Source organism: Nyctibius grandis, chromosome 4 (assembly GCF_013368605.1).
Source record: "Nyctibius grandis isolate bNycGra1 chromosome 4, bNycGra1.pri, whole genome shotgun sequence".
NCBI classification, from domain to species: Eukaryota; Metazoa; Chordata; class Aves; order Nyctibiiformes; family Nyctibiidae; genus Nyctibius; species Nyctibius grandis.
Window position 1 is genome coordinate 24,644,283 of NC_090661.1, and position 16,642 is coordinate 24,660,924.

The following is a 16,642-nucleotide window of genomic DNA, read 5'->3' on the forward strand; positions in this document are numbered from 1 at the left end:
TTATAGTACTAGACTTTTTCATTTCATTTCTCCCTCCAAGCATATATAATTCAGCCACTTCTAGTGGGAGAGGCTGGAAATCATCCAGCAAAGGGCAGAATTATTCCACAAGCAGAGAAAGATCAGCTAGGTCAAAAGCAGTTGGAAAGGATCCCACTAGCTCTTGGCTAACAGGAAAAAAAAAAGCTAAGAAAAGGGTTCAAAACCCAGATCCTAATTTTCCTGCTATAATCTGCCTGAGATTGTCTTCTTACTTCTACGTTTAACATTACAGGTGAAGAAAATCAAGTGTATGAGCAAAAAAATGACTGAACAAAGTTAACATCTCTTCTTTGATTGCTCTGCGTGTCTTAAGACGTTTGTATATGATGAAGTCATCTATTGTTAAAACTATCTGTGTGAATGAAAACTATGGTAGAAAGTTACTTCTTATGACTTCTGTTGCCTGTGACTGTATGATACATTTCTTAAGGTAGCTAGTGCTAGTGTGTAATAACAGAAAGATTCTTCTAGAACGACCACATAGGATATAGTCAGCTACTCTCTCAGTAAACCTGTGGGAGAACATATATCCATTATTTATGCCTCATAAACCTGCACAGAATTTATTTTGTAGAAATGTGGTAATTATATTTGATAAATGCTGGTCATAAGATCAGTCCTTTCACAATTTCACAACGCACGCACTGTGCAACAGTCTGCATCTCCGTATCACAAAACTATGTTAACACCGGAAAACTGGTCAAAGATCTACACTCCTCTGTCCTGGCCTTGCATAATATTGCTGGAAAAACAACTCTATATGTAGTAATTTCAAGAGCCTCAAATTTTGCAGAAAGATTGGAAAGATTCCAGTCGGTTGGAACAGCAAATGTAGTGGGAGTGAAAGATGCTACATCAGACTCTCACAATGTGACAGGGTTGATTTTCATATTTCATTTTTCATTTATGCAGGTGAAGCAAATGTTACCCTGTGGAAACTGTGTAGTTAAATAAGGTACATTCAGGAAAAATTTTAGAAGTAACAGATGCAAAAGGACCAGAAGGTACCAGTCACACAACAGTATCACAGAATGAAGACATAGCTTGTTCTAAACTGCCCCTCTAACAATTTTATTCCTAACGTGACTCAGGTAACCCCACAGAAAAAGAGAGGATAGAAGCTTTTTCCTAATATGCTTGGTTTTGGCAGGTGAAAGGCTGCTACTTTAAAATTCAAGGAAAATGTAGTGTAATTTTTTTATTATTTTAACAGAATGTTAAAGAGCAGAAAAGAAAAATTTGATGACCAACGAAAAGAACAGCTGATGGAAAACGCTGGGATCAGAAAAACCATTCCATAACTGAGGCTTCCATCCCTGTAAGAGAAAAATAAGGCATCAAACATGAACACATCAACTGACAAACAGAGGTAGGGAGTATCAGATTAATTTTTTCCCACGCGCCACCACCAAATTTGCACTCTTGAGAGTATGGGCAAAAAAGGAAGCAGGAACAATTCATTTTTAAAGACCTATTTACCACTGGCAACAAAAAAAGCAACAAGTACACCTATCTTGGCCGTGGAAGAACTCACAGCTACAGTATATTTCTTTCTAGTGAGAGGCAACAAGGAAGGATAATTAAACTTCAGAGGCTTTATTTTTTTGTCTTGTGCAATTTTTCTTTGAGTGGTAAACAAGCTTTGAGGCTACCCCAAGACACTTTTAGGTTGGCTATAGTCACAAATGCAAAGACAACAAATGAAGACTCTGCATTGATCTGGTCCTCTGTTTTATGAGAGAAGGCACTTTAATATTCACTAGGGACAAAGCACTGACAAAAAAATAAAAGGCTGCCATTTTTATATTTCATGGAATAAGAGAGAATATTTTCACTAAATGCAGTGGTTTATTTTAAATCATCAGCTGAAGCAGCTTGTCTTGCCTGTGAATATGTGTATTTGCATGAATAACAGCTGCTTGCTAGCTTTCATATGGGGAAAAATTCCTAGGAGTGTTCACACAAAGTGATGCAAAAGAGCTAAACCAGAAGCCAAGTAAGTAATGTGTAAATTATTTTTTAAATGCTGTAAATTATTGATTCTAAAATCAGCAGCAGTACAACAGAATTATTTGCTTTTATAGTGCCAATTTCCATGCGTTTGGGATGATCACCACACCTCACAGTTTAAAAGGCCTTCCACAGAGCTAAGGTAAAGCAACTTTCACGATGTTTAAGTCTCACATTGTGAAGCCTTTCTTGTTACACAGACTTCCTTCTATATCCAAGAATCTTATAACCAGTTAGGGAGACACACGCACTTCTTTCCTGGAGGGTAGCAACTGTTCAACTGCATGTAACCTCACAATGTTTTACCTTGGCAAATATCTTCTACAACTGGTATAAAACATCGGCCCCATTTAGGTCAATGCAGTGTTGTAGCATTGTGGCCTTTGGGGGTTGGGATTTCATACTCTGAATTGCTCCATGTACACGACAGTCTTTCCAGCTACAGAGTTTCTGTGGGTGATTCATGGCAAGGCAGTCTAGGATCATGCCTCAACCACTTCCCAAATTTTTGTCAGAAGGGGACCCAGAAATATGACACTTACTCTCCCCTTTCATTGTGCCCTGTTTTCTATGAAAGGAATTCCAGGAACATAGACTACACAGACAAGCAAGAGACAGAGGTCACAGATGGCAAAGACTTGCACAGAATGCCCTTGCGCACAAGACAATTGCAGCCGTTAGTAATTTTAACATGCCTTGAATCAGGTTCCTTTCTTTGAGAACACCTTTGGACATGAATCTTGTCCTTTTTCCTTTAACAGGTATTTGAACATTTCTGAAGATGGTGAAAAATAATATTGGTCTTGAAGTCAAGACAAATGACATATTTTAAAAGGTCTCTCTGCAGTACAAAAAGGGGTTCTATACAAAATATTTTTGATTTTCAAAGATGACAAGCAAACCAAAAACCGCCTTCAGAAAGAGCCATATGGATTCAGAATTTCAGGAAAGCAGGCGTTATATTATTTGAATGAGAAGTCCCAAATCTTGAAGTGCTCTTCATGGATATCTTCAGGGGTTTAGTATAATTATACACAGTTGGAAGAGAATCTGTGGGACAGTATTCTCCATTTGTGATTCTCTTGTAACCTTCAAGTTATCTTCTGTGCTTTTGTTACAGCCAAATGAATGCAGTAATTATTTAATGTTACTTTTGTTTCTGATGCATTTTTTGTTTATTCTTTTTTATTTAGTTATTATTTATTTATTTTCTCCAGGAAACAGTTTACCAACTTTTGGAAGTACAGAGATAGCCTGGGGGGTTCTTTCATCTGTGCACAGCCCCAGTGTCAAAAGGATATTATCATGGAATAGTTTCTAGGAGGCAAATACTATTTATGCACTCTCTGGTCCTATAAAGCTGTAATGATAAGAAATGTCACTGTGGCATATTGTGCTGAATAATAAACATTCCTAACCTACCTATTTCAGAAGTGCAAGGAGCTGAGGCTGCTGGTTATCATTAAAAAGCAAAAAGATATTTTGCCCTTTCTTCTTGGAAACACACTGAAAGCCTTCTTGCTAATTTTATCTGTGGTGGAGCAGAGAGCGGAAAGTTCTGAGAATATCTACATTATGCACATGAAATATAGTTTGCCTATTTTAATTAAATAAGTTCTAAATATAACTCACTTTAATTCCAGAAACTAATTAAAAATGTAATTTGTTAACATTACTCTGTGACATCATTAACTAAAATGTTTATGTAAAAATGCAAAAAGCCCTGTAGGAAACTTGGTGTGTTTACTGGGATCCTTCTATGATGTTAATGATGAACACTACAATGGTGTTCTGCATGCAGATAAACACACCCACTGGAAAAATTTTTGACATTTTCAGGATGGTATTGACTATATAAAAGTTACAACAATATACAGTAGGAGGGTAATAAAGCCCTTGAGTTATCTTGATAAAACTCTCACTTCTCCTAGTACATCTTTTTTTTTCCAGTTTAGCTTGTATTACTTTGGGAGCACCCTAAGATAAACTAAACTAAAGTGCCTCTACAGAGGATAAAACTAGCTATAAATGACTTACTGATACTACAGTGGAGTCACAATTCTGAGTACATACAATATGAAATTATACCAAAGTTAATACTTGTTGATATCATCACACCAGTCACCACATCACACATGCAAGAATTGTAGCTGTAATAGAAGTCCTGTGCTATGGTCTCAGAAATCTTTTATAATTGTGCTAGTTCCTGTTTTTCTTCATTCGTCTGGATTGTGACTGCATATCTTTCCCTTTCCTGTGTCTCTGTCCTGAGATATCATCCGCATAATACCTCTACTCCAGCAGTGCTTCTCTCTCTGCCCAGAAAACAGCTGGTGGATTTGAAGAGGGTAATGGGTTGATGAAGGACCTAATCTGGAGGATGGAGAAGGAGGCATTCCAAAGCTGCCTTGCACTGGGGTTGGATGGAGCTCCCCACATGCAGTTCTGAGTCCAGTGGACAAAAATCAGTCAAGGCATTGTTTAATTTCCTAGCCACAATTACGCCAGCTTAACATCTCTTAAATACAAACCCTGGCTTGAGCTGATCCCAGTATCCATTTTTTTTCTGTTGCTTTTTTCTCATTTGCCTTTTTACATTTGTTCAAAGACAGCACCATAGATCAGGACTTCCTTATTAACATTACTCATACAAATTCATTTTTCTACAAACATGATATGAAAGCAACAAAACACAGACAAATAAGAATTCGATAGGGTGTGTATATACATCCACTCACATGTAAAACAAAGATATGTTTATTGCTCTTTGTAATATGGTGCCTTTTTCTGCTCAGAGATTATACAAGCATTTGTACTCCCACAGTCAATGCAATCTTCTGCTTCTGTACGTTGCCATATGCACGACTTGGAAATTAACATTACTTCAGTTTAATTACACAAATGTATGTGGAAGTGAGCTCAAGAGAAGGCACATGAATATATGAATCCATTTGAAAATATGAATGAAAATTTGTGAGAAATTTATATGCATTATTGGCTTGGCTCTGTTCAGCACAGAAGTCATTTCTGAATACGTCTAACCACTGTTTTGTGAAAAGAATTATTTTTCTTTTTAAAATAATACCCTGCTTGATATCGTGTCCTACTTTACACTTTCTTTTGCATTTATTTAGGTAATAAATATGAGGCAAACTAGAGAGAATTCTAAGAACAACTGATTTGGCGAGGCAGGAGAAGTGATTTTTCTGAAGAAAGTTTATCACAAGAACAGGGCCAAATTATGAGCCCTAGTGCTCCTTGATGTTAGGCATCCTAGCTAAACAGAAAGAACATTATCTGAAGTGGTCAGCTGAAAGTACTTCTAAATGAAGTGATAAGAAGCCCTTCAGATGGCTGTTATGCTGAATGTCTTCCTGGATATATTGTGATGCTGGAAATGACATGTCAGAAGCATTTAAGAGAAAGGAATAGAACTTCAAAGTGTTCCCCCAAAAATATATTACAATTCATGGGATGCAATTGAGCTAAGAGAACTTTAGGAATAATATTGAGAAAATCATCATAACCGTGTGAGGAAGTGTAAAGAAGATTCTCCCAGAAGAAGGATGGATGGTTCATTATTTGGGTGCCTAGCATAGATGAAAAAGACATTAGAATTCTCTTAAAGGGATGGGGAATAGAATAAAACTAAGAATTGAAACAAAAGTAGAGAAAACTAAGAACCTTACATAAAAAAGAATAACCAAGAAACAATTCCTAAAGAAAAACATCATTGTTTAGAGAGTTATGCTGTCTGAAAGTGAAGGTAGGGTATTTGATTCCTGAATAGACATGAGCAGGTGATCTCAAGAGGTTTCTTCCAACCTAAACGATTCTGTGATTCTGTGACTTTAATCCTTCTCTGTCGACGTGCATTTTGCTTTGTAAATTCAATAGGACACATCACTGTATCATGGAGAATGTTATATTATGATCATTTAGTCACATGGGGAATTAAACACTGACATATATCTCATGCTCATGCATGAAAGAAGACTATAAATAGCCACCAATGAATTACAATGGGAATTTAGGTGTATCTTAAGCAATACTTAAATTTATTACAGAAGTTAAAGTCACAGTAGCTCATTTTATTTTCCCTCATTTCTAGGGATAAATATATGGATGAAGCATGAGAAGCTGCTGATTTAGGGTTATTGTCCATCTTTGTAAGTACTCAAACTACATTTTGGCATGACATTTGAGATGATCTCAGTCAAGACCATCTAGCACTTCTTAGCAGTGTTAGGTTAACGGCTGGACTTGATGATCTTGAAGGTCCTTTCCAACGAAAATGATTCTATGATTCTATGATTCTATGATTCTGAAACCCTGAGTGCACTAACCGGGTCTAATTGCCCTGACCAGCCTGTACCCACCTTCTTCTTCAGTCTTTCTGTGCAGTTCCTTGGGGTCTGCCCTGCTAAGCTGTGAGAAAAAACTGACAGAAGCCTGACCTTGAGCCTCAATCTGTGCACCTTATACCCTTTGGCTCCAGAAAAGCATCTGAGCTCATACTCTGGCCCCTGGTCTTTGCCTGAGCTACACTGTAGTTATGCCATGCCCAGACATGTACCTTGCCAGTCCTGGCTTTGCTTAGTTGACCTGACTCCCTGGCTTGACCCTGGACCCCCATGAGATGGTGTCTTTGTAAGGGAGGTTCCTGTGCTGCCTTGCTGTCAGCTTACCTTCTCTTGCGGGGAAGCCTCCTTGCTGCTCCCTTGGTAGTTTTGTGTTGAGAGGAGAAAAGGCAAAAGAAATCTAGGATCTAGACCCCTATCTGTTATAAAGGTGCATTTCCATTACAGTTAATTTTCATTACAGTTAATGTCAATGTTGTCCAAAGTCAGGTGCTTGAATTCCAAAATTTTGGCCAACAATTTCAAAAGAAGGGAGATCTCTTTCACCATTTCTGTTGTAAACTATAACCTGTATTCTTACTAGCTAAACAGAAAGTGGTTTATGTTTTCACAAGTGCTAGTCTTGGGCTAAAACAACTCTTGTTCATGGAAAGTAAGTATAGAACTTTCATGTCCATAGAATCACAAAGGAATCATATAAGTGGAATGTATGCCATCATCACAGCCATTAAAGAACTATGTAGAATGTTCATAGATTCACCTACTTTTTCCAGAAATCTGAAGTCACTCCTTCTTAATTTGTTTGACTATTTTAATTATGTATTATTTTGGGAGCTGTTATAGTTTTTGATTTATTTTAACTGCATGGTTGTGAGGTAATTAGAAAGTTTTGTTGAACAGCACCATAAAAATTAAATACATTCTTAATAAACTGTTGCCTCTAGTGCTATCTCCCCGTAGGTTTCCAATTGACGGTGAATCATAGTGCTGTTTCGTCAGTTAAAAGATGCCTGCAAACTTCCACTGTTTGGCAGTACATGTTGTGATGGTTATCACATTCATCTGAATAAACAACCAGCTTTAGAAAATAATACTATGTTGTATCATATATTTCATGCCATATATTAAGAACACCACCCATGGTGTTTCACTAATCAATTCTCCAGTTTAATTATCATAATGAGGTTTTTTTACTGTAAAATAAGTCACGAACAGGATATAGGCATACTGTAGGCAGAATCAGGAACTGAGTTCAATGATCATCATCCCTATATAGTTTAAAAGAGCTAAGAAAAAACTCCCATCTTTATAGGTATATGATTTTTTCTGACACTTCTCTAAGTAAAAGTTTAATGCATGAAACACACAGATATATTTCAGTATTTAGAAATACTTCCCAAATATGAGAAGCTTCCAATTTTATCTTCTGAGATACAAAAGAGTGCTGTGGTTAAGAACAGTAAATAAATTTTCCTTTGAGATAGACTGTCTTCTGGGAAGTAAATCTTCACATAATTTCTCTATTGGTGTTTCTTCCTGCCATCCCGTCAGTAAAGCAAAGTTTGCTTTCTCCCAAGGAAATAGCCACGAGATTGATCCACCACACATCTTGAAGCTCCTTACAGGTAGATCCTGTCAATATGTGTACAAGTCTCTTGCCTTTCTTTGTTCTCTGTTTCCTCAGCTGCTTATGTCTGCTGCCTTTGAAGCGTTTGGTCTGTTCTCTGTTTTATTTCACATTGATTCTTCTTACAATGCAAATGACTGCAAGAGCTGGGCGAAGTGCAGAACATTTGGTGGTCCATTTTGTTTCAAATCAGCATATGAAAGAAAAGTTCACCTGTAATGTCTTGCCTACATATCATTATAATGCCGATAACATAGCAGTACTAGAGTTTCTTGTCACTTACGGGCTAAATAAACTCATAAGTAAGGTTACACTCTTGCTAAAGAGCGAAGTATATTTTGTGGTTTTAGTTACACACAATTCAGATAGCAAATGTGAATGAGCAGACTTTTGTGATACTAGGAAAAGATAAATTAAGAAAATGCTATATGAAATTGTCCATTCTGTTTCTGAAGAGAGTTTTAATCAGATTGATTCCATAGAGAAAGTACATCCTTATATGCATACACACGCTATCTGCTTTCCTACAGTCACCTGCTGAAGAAGACTCATATTTGTCCTCTGAAGATCTCTTGGGGCAAAGACAGAAGGCATTTGGACCTGATGTGCCTCCTACATGGTACACAACACACCATGTGGATAAATAAATCCCAAACAGTATGATGTCACCCATTTGACTAACCAAAATAAAATTAGCTAATGGCAAGTAAAACTGACCTACTAGAAAAGAAGTTGATCCAGGTTTTCTGGGTGTAACTCTAATTAGATAACAAGGTGTCTCAAGCCTGGTAAATCATAGCATAGCCTGGAATGCTTATTGATGGCCACAGGTAACTGTATAATGACTCATTAAATAAGCCCTCCTTGCCTAACTTGCCTCCACAGGTGCCTCTGAGCAATAGATATGAAGCCCTAATGGAATACAGCCGGTCCAATGGGGATGTGGTGGAGAGGCAACCTATATCAGAGGTCCCACCACAGTCAGAAAAACCTGACGGGCGTTTAGCTACCTCCTCCACAAGGAAGAAGAGAAGAGTTTTAGTGGTTGGAGACTCCTTCCTAAAGGGATCTGAGGGCCCAATATGCAGAGCTGACCCCCATCACAGGGAGGTCTGCAGCCTGCCTGGAGCCCGAATCAGGGATATCACCAGGCAACTCCCCAACCTGGTGAAGGCCACAGACTACTACCCCCTGCTGATCTTCCAGACAGGTGGGGAAGAAGCTGCATCCCGTAGTCTGAGGGTGATGAAGAAAGACTACAAGGCCCTAGGACGGTTGGTGAAAGAGTCTGGGGCACAAGTTGTTTTCTCCTCCCTCCTTCCATTTTCAGGTGATGACGTGGGATGGCATAGTAGGATTCTCTCTATTAATGCCTGGCTACGAGACTGGTGCTACAGGCAGGGCTTTGGATTCTTTGATAATGGCTGGTTTTATAAGACACCAGGTGTGACTGTAATACATGGGAAAGGTTTATGTCGTAGGGGCAAAAGGGTTCTGGGACAGGAATTAGCAGGGCTCATTTGGAGAGCTTTAAACTAGATTCGAAGGGGGATGGGGTGGTAGCTGGGCTTGCACCACTGGGGCAATGCTCTAGTGTTGAGGTAGACCAGGAGGCCCCCCATCCCCCTGGGGTGAAATCAGGGGGTGAATCTGGGATGAAATCGGTGTGCCCAGCTCGCTCCCTGAAATGCCTGTACACCAATGCACGCAGCATGGGGAATAAGCAGGAGGAGTTAGAAATCCGTGTTCGGTCGGGGGGCTATGATCTAGTGGCAATTACAGAGACTTGGTGGGACGCCTCGCATGACTGGAATGTGGTCATGGATGGCTATGTCCTGTTCAGGAAAGACAGGCCACTAAGGAGAGGTGGTGGAGTTGCTCTTTATGTGAGTGAGCAGCTAGAATGTATTGAGTTCTGTCCAGAGGCAGATCAGGAGCGAGTTGAGAGTTTGTGGGTGCGAATTAAGGGGCAGGCTGGCAGGGGTGATACTGTTGTGGGTGTCTATTGCAGGCCACCGGATCAGGATGAGGAGGGTGATGAGGCCTTCTACAGGCAGCTGAGAGCAGTCTCTCAATTACAGGGCCTGGTTGTTGTGGGGGATTTCAACTACCCTGATATTTGCTGGGAGGCCTACTCAGCCAGCCATCCCCAGTCCAGGAGGTTCCTCCAGTGCATTGATGATAACTTTCTGATGCAAATGGTGGATGAGCCAACTAGGAGAGGAGCGCTGCTGGATCTGATCCTCACTAACAAGGAGGGTCTGGTGGAAGAGGTGAAGGTTGAGGGCAGCCTTGGTTGTAGTGACCATGAGATGGTAGAGTTCAGGATCTCATGTGGCAGGAACAGAATAGCTAGCAGAATCGCAACCCTGAACTTCAGGAGGGCCAACTTTGGCCTTTTCAAGCAATTGCTAGGGGAAATCCCATGGGACAGGGTACTAGAAGGTAAGGGGGCCCAAGATAGTTGGTTAGCGTTCAAGGACTGCTTCTTCCGAGCTCAAGATCAGAGCATCCCAACAGGTAGGAAGTCAAGGAAGGGTACCAGGAGACCTGCATGGTTGAACAGGGAACTGCTGGGCAAACTCAAGTGGAAGAAGAAGGTGTACAGATCGTGGAAGGAGGGGCTGGCCACTTGGGAGGAATATAAGTCTGTTGTCAGAGGATGTAGGGAGGCAACTAGGAAAGCTAAGGCCTCCTTGGAATTAAACCTTGCAAGAGAGGTCAAGGACAACAGAAAGGGCTTCTTCAAATACATTGCAGGTAAAGCCAACACTAGAGGCAATGTAGGCCCACTGATGAATGAGGTGGGGGTCCTGGAGACAGAGGATAAAAAGAAGGCGGAGTTACTGAATGCCTTCTTTGCCTCTGTCTATACTGTTGCAAGCTGTCCTGAGGAGCCCTGGACACCTGCGGCCTCAGAAGAAGTCAGGATAGAGGAGGAATCTGTCTTGGTAGATGAGGGCTGGGTCAGGGAACAATTAAGCAATCTGGACGTCCATAAATCCATGGGCCCTGATGGGATGCACCCGCAGGTGCTGAGGGAGCTGTCGGAAGTCATTGCTAGGCCACTCTCCATCATCTTTGCTAAGTCGTGGGCAACGGGAGAGGTGCCTGAGGACTGGAGGAAAGCGAATGTCACTCCAGTCTTCAAAAAGGGCAAGAAGGAGAACCCGGGTAACTATAGACCGGTCAGCCTCACCTCCATCCCTGGAAAGGTGATGGAACAACTAGTTCTTGTTGCTGTCTCTAGGCACATCAAGGATAGGGGGATCATTAGGGGCAGTCGACATGGCTTCACCAAGGGGAAGTCATGCTCAACCAACTTGATAGCCTTTTATGAGGACATAACCCGGTGGATAGATGATGGTAAAGCTGTGGATGTGGTCTATCTCTATTTCAGTAAAGCGTTTGACACGGTCTCCCACAGCATCCTCGCAGCTAAACTGAGGAAGTGTGGTCTGGATGATCGGGTAGTGAGGTGGATTGTGAACTGGCTGAAGAAAAGAAGCCAGAGAGTGGTGGTCAATGGGACAGAGTCCAGTTGGAGGCCTGTGTCTAGCGGAGTCCCTCAAGGGTCAGTACTGGGACCAGTTCGATTCAATATATTCATTAATGACTTGGATGAGGGATTAGAGTGCACTGTCAGCAAGTTCGCTGATGACACAAAACTGGGAGGAGTGGCTGAGATGCCGGAAGGCTGCGCAGCCATTCAGAGGGACCTAGACAGGCTGGAGAGTTGGGCGGGGAGAAATTTAATGAAATATAACAAGGGCAAGTGTAGAGTCCTGCATCTGGGCAAGAATAACCCCATGTACCAGTACAAGTTGGGGGCAGAGCTGTTGGAGACCAGCGTAGGGGAAAGGGACCTGGGGATCCTAGTGGACAGCAGGATGTCCATGAGCCAGCAGTGTGCCCTTGTGGCCAAGAAGGCCAATGGAATCCTGGGGTGTATTAGAAGGGGTGTGGTCAGCAGGTGAGAGAGGTTCTCCTCCCCCTCTACTCTGCCCTGGTGAGGCCGCATCTGGAATATTGTGTCCAGTTCTGGGCCCCTCAGTTCAAGAAGGACAGGGAACTGCTAGAGAGAGTCCAGCGCAGAGCCACGAAGATGATTAAGGGAGTGGAACATCTCCCTTATGAGGAGAGGCTGAGGGAGCTGGGTCTCTTTAGCTTGGAGAAGAGGAGACTGAGGGGTGACCTCATTAATGTTTATAAATATGAAAAGGGCAAGTGTCAAGAGGATGGAGCCAGGCTCTTCTCAGTGACATCCCTTGACAGGACAAGGGGCAATGGGTGCAAGCTGGAACACAGGAGGTTCCACTTAAATATGAGGAAAAACTTCTTTACGGTGAGGGTGACCAAACACTGGAACAGGCTGCCCAGAGAGGTTGTGGAGTCTCCTTCTCTGGAGACATTCAAAACCCGCCTGGACGCGTTCCTGTGTGATATGGTCTAGGCAATCCTGCTCTGGCAGGGGGATTGGACTAGATGATCTTTCGAGGTCCCTTCCAATCCCTAACATTCTGTGATTCTGTGATTCTGTGATATATTCAGTTGACAGAACTTCCCAGAGCTGAAATATTAATATCATAATAAACAACAAAGAGCATAATAAAATGGCAAGAGTTGAGAGTATAGAAATTATTTTGACTCAGAAGATTTGGATTGGCAGATAATGGAGTTGGGAGAGAAGTGCTTGCTTTTAATTTTTTTTTCTTTTCCCTAGTGAGAGAAGCTCACTGGAAAACAATCCTGTCATTGACAGTTTTCCAGATGGGAAATATAACAGTTCATACACACTTTTCATTCATAGTACAAAGGAATGGTGCCTGAAGTTGATATACAGTAAATTACATACTCAAAAATTTTTCTCTTCATCTGCATCTTTTTCCACATTAACGGTAATAGTGTAGTAGTATTTGATTCTTCTTTTTTTTGGGGTTTGTTTTTTGTTTTTTGTTTTTTTTTTTTGCTAACCAGAAGGCTTTCTATAGTATGATGATTAGGGAACTGATTCAAAATGCATATATCCAGATTCAAGTCCATTCTGCACCTGGCCTGCCGTGGCCTTAGACAAAAATCTTTGTACCGACTGTAAAGTAACAGGAGCCTTGGCTTCCTGCTGTATATGCCAATGCCTTAACTAGTAGATTACATGCATATCATCTACCTCTTTTTGACAACATAAAACTAAGACTTTGGTTCTGAATAAATATGCTATATAAACCCGCTTTTTGCAAACATTCTCAAAAGCTTTCTTTTCAGTTCTGCTGTGGAACAAAGAAAATAAATATTGAAGACATATTGTCACAAAATAGAATTGTCAGCTTCCGTTAGCAGATGTATATTTCAACTCCTTGTGCCCTTCATTAGTAGTTCTTTGTAGGAGCAGATAATGAGCTACTACTGATACGGCACTTTGGAAAGTGTATAAATGTTATTGTTTATGGGAAAAGATTTTCTGAATCCAGTTTGAAATGGACACTATTGTAATGAAAGAAGACTTCAGTAGTGGGGACATAATGACTGTAAGTCTGGAGTAAATTTATTGATATGAAAAAATGCACCCACTTTTTCCAATGATTCTCTTTCATTAAGGCAATCTTTGGCATAATGCTATTTTACCTTTGCAAATCTACCTAGGTTTCCCACCTTCACAAATCTTGTTCCCCTGAGACAACTCTGTAATGACAGTGTTTTTATTATTGCTTTTGTTAATCACGCTTCCTGCATCCTGCAAAGTGCTTCTTGTTCTAAACTGTGCCAGAATTATTGGAGAATTAATCACTACTTGTAACCAATCATGATCACAGCTGTTAATTACAGTTGTAATTACCAATTGATTAATTAGCGCAGCCTGTTCAAAAGTCAGGAGTTATTAAATTTCCAGTACACGTAACTTTAAATTCAGCCCAATATCCACAATTACATTCCAACCTACCATAATTTATTACACATTGCTTTCTATTAATAACTTTTATTTATTATAGTATTTTCCAGTAACCCAAACTGGATTCCTAGTCTATATATAGTTTCTTATTGTATACCTACTCTAAATATAATAATTCATTACAATTCCTAATAATAAATGATGATAAGGTCAATGAAAACCCAACCTGTACATGTTTAGGGACCTTGCTTTGAATTATCCTTTCAGTGTGATAAATGCCTTAGCTAAAGAACAACATTTGGGTGTATTCCAGAGGCTGATTCACTGAAGTTATTTACTTCTGCTAGTGAACACAATTTATATTAGCAAAATAGCATTTCATTCTATTAACTCAGGTACTGGCTTATTTTTACTGGACAGTGCATATCATCTAACTGCTAATTCATTGACTGTTTTCTCTATAGCTCCAAGTAGAAGATTCTGAATCTATTTCTTGACGTTTTAAGAGTGAAAGGAGCTAAGTTACCAGTTACAAGATAAACACCTTTTCTTTATGCCTTCTTATTACTTAGAAGATTTATAAAACCTACTGGAAAAATCATCAGTCTGCCTTCTGCTCTCACTGCTCCATTAAAATCACTCATATTAAAATTCAAAGGTCAATCATAAGGCCTTGTTCCATCTGCCTCCATTTTGATACATATTGTTACTATGCCTTACTTTTTTTCTCCTTTTAGGCTAATTTTGGCTGTGTCCCATTTCTTTTGTTAACAGGAAGGACATAATGACACAGGTTCTGTCAGACAATCCTTTTGTTATTCCATTTTTCTCCTGTGACTTGTATAATAGGTCTATGTAAACAGCAGAATACTATGACTTGCATGAGCTCAGTCACTGTGGGAAGCAAAGTTAAGACTTCACCAGTCCCTTCACCAGCACCTCTCAGTCTGGATGTCCCTTATACAGACTCTAGAGGGTTCATGTGGGACCTGTTATGTCCATATATAACCATAGAGTCTGTCTACAACCTAGCATTTGGTTTTCATAGCACCACCTGAATTAGATTATGTCTCTTCAGTCTCTCACTGACTTAGTGTTTTACTTTGAATAATACCTTTAAGGTCTAATATTGTAAGTTCTCATTCAACTGACTAGTCCTTTAATTCTATGCAGCTACTCACATTAGAAATGTTTTGACATCAGAAAAACAAGAATCATCTGCACTTGAGTGCCTCAGAATAATTCATGAAAACTGTCTAAAACCTGTAACAGGCTGTTGCAGCCCATGTGGAGCTCCTTAAACAGGATGGTCAGTAGGCCTCTGTGTTTGATTCTCTTACCTGGGAAACTTTGACTGCAGTCATTGCCAATCTCTAGTTCACATCTTCCCACAATACCTCTCTGACACAGAGGTTTTGTACGATACCCTGTCGGGAAATCAAATCCTGCTCCTTGTGCAGTTGGTTCTGCTACCATAGGTGATCCCCCAAAAGCTTCTACACTGCAAACATGCCTCTTCCTGGAGCAAGATCCATGAAGAATTTGGGTTGGGTTTGACACTTCAGAGACTTAAGAGTGTCAGGGCCCTGGATGCATCCCTCTTCTCTTCAGGGTTTAGCTGTGAGGGCTCAGGGCCAACACAGAGATTGGGCAGCTGGTGGCCTTGAAAGAAAGAGCTAGAAGATGCCTCAGCCAAGGCTGACCCCCCACTCTCCTGGGAGCTGCTTAAGTGAGGCCTCTGCTCAGCCTGTGTGTCCCCCACTTGAGGGCCAGACTTGCAGGCCTGAGCTCAGACCTGCCTCATCACTGCAGACTTGCCAGGTGATCAGGGCTCCCAGCTGGCCCTGGTTACCATCAGCAGTTGCTCTGCTCTTGGTGCTCTGGCAGGGAGGGAGGGCACCCTGTGCCACCACACTTCCACTGTTCATCCCTTGCCTTGCCACAAGGGCCCCTGTCCTTGCTGCTGCCTGACAGTGGAAGTGTTTTCATTTTCATTGGTTTCAAACACACGTTATTCTTTGTTTGAAATGCTACAAACCCCAGGCAGCTATAAGAATACTAAACACAATCTCACTCCTTCATTTATCTCATAACTTGAGTTTATCTTTGGATTTAGGAATACAACTTTATTTGGCAGGACGTGCTCACCCCACCGCTTTTCTGCCAATGACATGTCTCTGCTCCACAGCCATCTTCTTTCTCGTATTTCCTCTACGCATCCTCCTCTCTCCCTTATAATCACCAGCTCCTTTCTGTCATCAGATGCAATCAGTGATATTTTACCTGATTAGCATCTACCGATAATGTTTAGACATGGGAAACTGATATACCATTGGTCATAATCATCTCTTTCTGAAAGAATGCAGTATTTGAATGTACCATCACCAGCTGCACGCCCCATATTTTATTATCCTCAAGCAAAGCACAAGGATTTGTCCTATCAGTTCCTACGACACTTCAGTGTCAGAAAAGAATATTGGTGAAAACTAGTTCACTGTTTAAAATAGTGTGCAGTGCCATCATCCTGCCCAGTGATCAAACGAAAATAGTACTCTGCATATACACATATCTGCCTGCCCTATTCACCCCGAGAAATTAACAAAGGCTCAGCTAATAGGTAAATGCAAAATATTCTCATGGAATATACTGCTGTAACAAATTTTGAAATCTATTAAATAGAGACAGAAAAAACTTATTTCACTTTTTATTTCATAT